The sequence below is a fragment of the Halichoerus grypus genome, chromosome 3 (genome assembly GCF_964656455.1).
Source record: "Halichoerus grypus chromosome 3, mHalGry1.hap1.1, whole genome shotgun sequence".
NCBI classification, from domain to species: domain Eukaryota; kingdom Metazoa; phylum Chordata; class Mammalia; order Carnivora; family Phocidae; genus Halichoerus; species Halichoerus grypus.
The window spans coordinates 193993874-194000899 of NC_135714.1; the positions used below are offsets into that span (position 1 = coordinate 193993874).

The window sequence follows — 7026 nt, forward strand, 5'->3', positions numbered from 1 at the left end:
AAATAATTGCTTTTCGAGAGGTGGTCCCATGGTTTCGTGATTAGACCTACAAATTCAATGTCAGCAAACCGTCCGTAGGCACCTTCCCTGGATCTTAATGAAGAATGACCCGCTTCTCTGAGATTCCACTTCCTCTGAAGCTTAAAGATGTTAACAGCGAAGGAAACTGAGAAAGGGGCTAGAAGCGTAGAAAAATGTGGTAACCGGGAAGGCAAGGGAAGGATGTTTTTCAAGGAAGAGAGAGATAAAGAACTGGATCTAATGCAGACGGTGGGTCAGGAACAATGGGGCCTGAGCATTGGCCATTGGGTTCAACAACATGCAGGTCATGATGGACCCCAAGTGGGCTAGAGTTTCAAAGTAGGCAGAAATCACGGCATAGAAAAATGGCACCCAGAGGGAAGACTGCAGAGGCCTCCTGGAGCAGGAGACTGAGAAGCCCCATAGAAGCAGCCCAGCCAAGAAAGTGGCTGAGTCACATAGTGGGTGGGGCACTGGATTTTCCAGAACCTTCCACCTGTCCCAGCTCCTCACAATGACCCCTGCCTCCCGATGTCCTCAAGACCCTTGTCTCCATCTCTGTGAGCATGTGCACATGGGAGCCCCTCTACTAGAGTTCCCTTGAGTGCAATGAGGAAAGCCCAACAATACAACTGCCGCCATTTTATGAAGTCAGAGTGGGATCCAGGCAAGACGTGGTCTGAGGCTCCTGAATGAAGACAGAAGAACAGGGGCGCCTGGGTGGCTCAGTCGTTAAACGTCTGCCTTCAGCTCAGGTCATGATCCCAGGGTCCTGGGATCGAGCTCCGCATCGGGCTCCCTGCTCAGTGGGGAGCCTCCCTCTCCCACTCCCCCTGCTTGTGTTCCTGCTCTCACTGTGTCTCTCTCTGTCAAATAAATAAACAAAATCTTAAAAAAAAAAAAAAAAAGAAGAACAGAAAGGAAATGGTGAATGGGATCAATGCAGAAGGCGTCAGGATTTATTTGCAGTGTGGTAACAACAGAAGGATCTCTCCAGTGGTCCAATAGGAAAAGGGTCAGTCTCTCGTGGACTTCTGCTTCCTCAGTTTGACTGTTCATGGCAGGTAGTGATTGAAACCCGAGCAAGGCCAGCTTTTTGTAGTGATGATGCTCAACAGTGGTTGTCTGGGGGAGGCCGAGGTAGGCGTCGTCCTCAAACCACGAGCACTGGGTGACCTTGGATTCCTGAGGTTCAGGCACTGGGCAGTATGCATTTGTGAAAGATGTCCCAACATCACTAGACCTGTGACAGAGGTTGACATCCTTATTGGTAAAATTGGCTTTTTTTTTTCACATCAAATGTAAAAAATCCAGAATTTGTTATGGTTCTAGGCACTGAGGTCAAGTATTAGCTGGATCACCCAAGGGATCAGGAGATCTCCCACTCTAAACCGTCTTGGGAAGGCTTTCCTGGATCTCTGCTTTAGGTCACCAAGGAAGACATTTTTAGACCCATTCCAGACCCATGGACATTGAGAAAATATTCATCAGAGTCTAGATAATTTTAGTCAGATTAACTGTAGCCTTTTCGTTTTCATTTTGTGTGGTTTTGACCAAGTTTTAGGCTTTTTACAATAATATTTATTGAACAACTACTTTGAGCCAAGTTGCATCTCAATGCTGGGAATGTCGATGAGTCAACAACAATGCTGTTCTAGTCGGGAGGGGTAGCAAAGTAACTCAGCCCTTCACAATGAGAGGTGCTAGCATGCTCTGCAATCAAACCACCCAAGAATTATTCTGGCTTACAGCCTATTAACTTTGCCACTTCCTTACTACAAAGAGAATTTTATTACCAATTTACCCAGCAGGTTAAACTAATATTTGCAAGATTCACGGAGGCTGAGAAGCGTTGCGAAATTTCTAGATGCCTCTTGTCAATGCCAGATCTTTTCCTAGTCATCTTGTGGTCTCTCAGTGTGACCAAAAATACTTAGCACATTCCCCTTTTTTCAAGATTCAAGCAAGGGGAATGCTGATCCTCATAGAGGATTTTCTCCTGAAGGATGGAAATGCACAAGACCCTTGAAAAAAGCCAGGAAGAAACACAGTGCTGCTTGCATTTCTTCTGTTGAGCCCAATCTACTGCAGCTGGACTGGCCACCCTGGTGAGAGCCCCTCTGGCCTGGAAGTGCGGATACTTTCTCTGCACCAGCTGACCTGCCTTACCCTTCCTTAGCGCCTTCCTTGGGCTACTGTCTCCTGCGAGCCTCTGCAGACAGCTGGTCTCCTCAGCCAACTGCTCTGCCCTGGGGCTGGGGACACTCGCCAAAGGCAGTTGATGCGTTCTGTTCTGTGCACGCCCTGCTGCCAGGCTGGGGACCAGGGCCCTCAGGAGTGGTGGGAGGGAAACCGCCCGGGCCGATGAGTCACCTGGCATCGCAGAGACCAGGCTCCCGTGAGAGAGGAGCGCCAAGTTCTGGGTCTTCTTAGCTCTGGGGGCTTGGGCACAAAGCCGACACACACCACCTGGCGTCCGTGTCCTCATCCGTAAAAATGAACGTTCCTCCCAGTACAGAGACGGGTAAAATACTGCAACACAATGCACCTTCACTAAGTACCAGCTCTTTCCCCTCTACACCCCTGCTGGTGGAGCCCTCCCCTCTACACCCCTGCTGGCCAAACCTGGAGCCTGGAGAAGGAGGGGGCCACCAGGAGGTGGCAGAGAGAGCGAGCGCGGGGGCAGAGAGATGCAGAGGAATGATCTCCCCCCACCCCGGCCTTCCCCCCCACCCCCGCCCCCCCAGTGGCCGGCTTGGAAGAGATGGAGAGATGGCAAGTCTGAGGGCAGAAAGTTGCGCAGTCTGACTTCCTGCCACCTTTGCCTCTGGCGGGCACGAAGCTGTTTTGTGACACCTTTGGGAACTGGCATTTTCCGACACAGGGCGTGACTGCACACCGGATGAGCTGTTTTCGGAATGTATCCACTGAATGTCTGCGACCTCTTTTGCCCCCACCCTCCCCAACCTGCTTAGTCACAGGTGAGAAACCCAAGGACGTTGCCTTCAAGGCCTCGAGCAGAGAGCCCTCGGGGCGCCAGGGCCGAATGGGTGGGTAAGACCACAGGAAGGTGAATGGGCCACACCCAAAGCACGACTACAGCAGGGGCAGCCGTAATTATGTCCCAAAGCCAGCCTCGGGCACCCGTGTCACGGCCACTCACGGAACACACGCTACTGTTTTACAGGATGAATGATGGAGATGTTAATGTGTGTTTTTCATGTTGCCGTTCTCCTGGGTTTTTTCCCCTTTGCCACCAAGTTTTTGACGAAGGATAGTTGGAAGAAAGGCAGGCAGGGACCAGGGGCCCCCGCCCTAAGAGGAAACCCCCCTTAAAAGGATTTTACACCACCCTGCAAGGAGCCCGCCTCCCTTTCCCACGTGACGGATAGATGACAAAAACCTGATTGATGACAGAGGCAGAGAGGGTGAATCAGATTAGAACAGCCCGCCCACAAGCCCATAAAAACCCCTAGACTTAGAAACTCCTAATCATAGGGAACGACCTGAGGGTTCCTGGAGTGGAGGTGGGTGAGAGGATGGGGTAACTGGGTGACGGGCATTAAGGAGGGCACGTGATGGAATGAGCACTGGGTGTTACATGCAACGGATGAGTCACTGAACTCTACCTCTGAAACTAGTAATACACTAGATGTTAATTGAATTTAAATAAAAATGTTTAAATAATAATAATAATAATAAAAGAAACTCCGGTGGCAACCCTTTTGGGTCCCCTCCCTCCTTGGGAGCTTCGTACTATCACTTTTGCTCAATAAACCTTGCTTTGCTGCCCACCACTCCGTCTGGTCTACCTCTTCAGTCTTTGAAGTGGCCGGACCAAGAACCACGGGTGCTGAAGGAAAAGAAATCCTGTAACACTTGGGCTCTCTTGCCTCATGCCGAGGATTGTGGGAGATATTTCTTGAGGGCATAGGACAGAGTCTGAGGTCTTTGGAGGGGAAGAGGGGGAAGGTGCCAGTGTGACCAGAGGTTTGGAGAAGTTCCCTGAAGGCTGCCAATGGAACAGATTGGAGTAGATTCTGCAAGTAATAAAGACTGGCACTGACCCATTACCCGGTGCCACGTGCGTCCCCCCCCCCCCCCCCCAGCCTCTGGGGGAGAGGAAGGAACTCAGAGGGCTTGGTTGGGAGGGGTACGGGAAAGAAAAATTTTTTTTTCCTCTACCCTCTTAGACTTTGTGACTGAGACCTATGAGTTAAGCGGATGAAAGGCGTGTTAACAGGAGAAAAGGTGCGAAATTAAAAAATGTATTTTAAATGTTATGTGCACAGGGCTTCACAGGAAAGAAGTAAAAGTCCCAAAGATGTGGTTAGACTTGGGGACTTATATACCATTTTAACACATGGAGATAATTGACTAGATGAAGGAAGGGGATCTGGACTGATAAATTGTGGGAGGGTGACAGAAAATCATGGAAGATAAGGTTTGTTTACGCTGACTATCTTGGCGTTGGCCCTCCACCTCCTGTGACGACAGTTGTTTTCCTCATCCTGGGACAAGAGAGGGGGATATTTATGCCACCTTCACAGAGGGAAATTCGTGCCCTGCTTTTAGGCAATTAAGGAGAGGGCAGAGAACTCATCCCACACTGATTGATTCTCAATTGCCTTTAGCTAAAAATAATCCTTATGCCAAAGTGGCATATTCTGAACCCTTCAGAGGAGGCCCCCAAGCAGGCCAGAGCCTACACTGCGGGGGGCTGACAGTCCTTAGGGACCAGGCTGGCTTGGGCATGAGTGAATGTTGGCAGGGACCGTGATGGGCTAAGGTCAGAGGCCCAAACCTGGCTTTCTGGACACCACAAATAGGCCAGTGATTCTTGCTAGAGATGAGGAGGAGACCCCAAACATGACCGAGATTGAGCTTCTCACCACGCAGGCAAGTTGATTGAATACGATTTGTAAAGATTCAGAATGTGGCTTTTTTTTTTTTTTAAGATTTTATTTATTTTCTGACAGAGAGAGAGACAGTGAGAGAAGGAACACAAGCAGGGGGAGTGGGAGAGGGAGAAGCAGGCTCCCCGCTGAGCAGGGAGCTCGATGTGGGCCTGGATCCCAGACTCTCTGAGATCAAGACCTGAGCCGAAGGCAGACGCTTAACGACTGAGCCACCCAGGCGCCCTGGAATGTGGCATTTCTTATACTCATGTTTTAGAATAAAATCCATAATATATTTTACCTCATTAAAACTTCCAATCTTCTGAAGTAGGTACTGTCCTGCCACTTTGCAGAGGACGGGCAGCCTTGGAGGGGTAAGGAACTCAGATACCCCCAGCTCTTAAGGCCGAGTTGGAACCGCCCCGCCCGGGAGGGGTTGCCCGCACCGCCCCTCCAACCCCCATCCTACTTTGCATAATAATTGCAGGGGTGGTTTCGTTTTGAGTATTGCCAAACCTTTATTTTGAAGCGGTTTGCCCTGAATTTCTCTGTGAGAAGGTGAATTCATCTTGTAGCACCCACTGCATAGATGCGTTTGGTCACCGCGGCTGGACGGCAAAGTCGCTTGGTCAACAGGGAAGCTTTTCCCCTACAGGGGGGCACAGGGGTCTGTCACTCATCACACGCCCCCAAGCTCACTTGCTCTCACCCAGGAGGAAAAGAGAAATGCAAGCTCAGTGTTATTAAGAAACTTAGAGAGAGTGAGAGAGAGAGAGAGAGAGAAGGAAGGAAAGGAAGAAAAAGAAAGAAAAAAAAAGTAAGAAAGAAAAAGAAAAAGAGGGGCGCCTGGGTGGCTCAGTCGTTAAGCGTCTGCCTTCGGCTCAGGTCATGATCCCAGGGTCCTGGGATCGAGCCCCGCATCAGGCTCCCTGCTCAGCGGGAAGCCTGCTTCTCCCTCTCCCACTGCCCCTGCTTGTGTTCCCTCTCTCGCTGTGTCTCTCTCTGTCAAATAAATAAAATCTTAAAAAAAAAAAGGAAGAAAGAAAGAACGAAAGAAAGAAAAGGAAAGAAACACCCATCTGAGAGTCCTTTGTAACTGTTTGGTAACGCGAACAGAAAAACCTTTGATAAAATCCCTAGGAGAGCTTAAATATTTCTCCCCCCTCACTCTCGGAGTATGGATGGCTGCAGGTCAACTCTGAAACAAGATGACCTATTCCACCAGCATCAATAAAGCCCTAATCCTGGAGGAAGGAAGTGGGGTCTGGTTTCCACTGTTGCTATAAAAAAATCAGGGCTTTGTTTCTCAGGATGCCTCTCGCAGTAAAGGGCGGTTTGCTTTGGCAGGAAAAGCACCTTCTGAAGACAAAGGGTGGTTTTACGCCGGAGCCCCTCGGCGCTCGGGTGAGGTTCCGCGCCGCTGCCACTGGGTGGCGCTGAGGAGCCGGGATGGCGGCCGAGGCCCCGGCGACCGGCTTCTCCGCTCGGGTCCCGCCCGGGTGAGTCACTCGCCGAGGCAAAGGGCCAGGGGACTCGGAGGGAAGGGCAGTGGGGTCAACTTCCCTCCCAAAGCCACTTGAAATGTGGACAGTCCCTCTTATATAAAGAAGGAATAAAAGCGTATTTAGCCGAGATGGTTTTATTTGGAAAACACTATTTTCATTGATCTGTAATAGACCTTCTGCATGAAGAGCGTGCACGCGCAGCTTCGGGGCAGGTCGCCTGAGTTCTCGCTTTGCAGCTCGCTGCCCTTCAGCCCCCCTCCTGCACAGAAGGCGCTGAGAGTGAAATCACGCTCACCCTTCCTTCCTGGGTGGTCCTGGCATCTCCAGTGGCCCGGGGGCACTACTGATGGACTTCCCCTGCATTCCCAGTCCCAGCCCCTCCACCTCCCAGGCCTTAGTGGTCGTGCCCTCCCTTCCCCGCCCCTGCGCTCTTGAATAACCTTGCTTAGCAATCTCCGTCTTAAAAACCAGACTGTTAGAAACAAGAAGTACCTACTAGCCTTCCGCTTTCCCTTTAGATTTATTGCCCATCTCGCTCTCTTTTTTAAAGATTATTTATTTTTTTTTGAGAGAGAGAGAGATAGGGAGAGAGAGCATGAGCG

At 50.5% G+C, this 7026-nt stretch overlaps 1 long non-coding RNA gene across 1 annotated transcript; it reads right to left on the minus strand.

Annotated features, from left to right (window-relative positions):
• Positions 1-958: 958 nt before the first annotated feature.
• On the minus strand, positions 959-2254 carry LOC144381298 (uncharacterized). The gene is made up of 2 exons (XR_013446212.1): positions 2191-2254; positions 959-1264 (listed from the first exon to the last, which is right to left on the minus strand). It is a non-coding gene; the product is annotated as an uncharacterized LOC144381298 (long non-coding RNA).
• Between the last annotated feature and the right edge of the window lie 4772 nt (positions 2255-7026).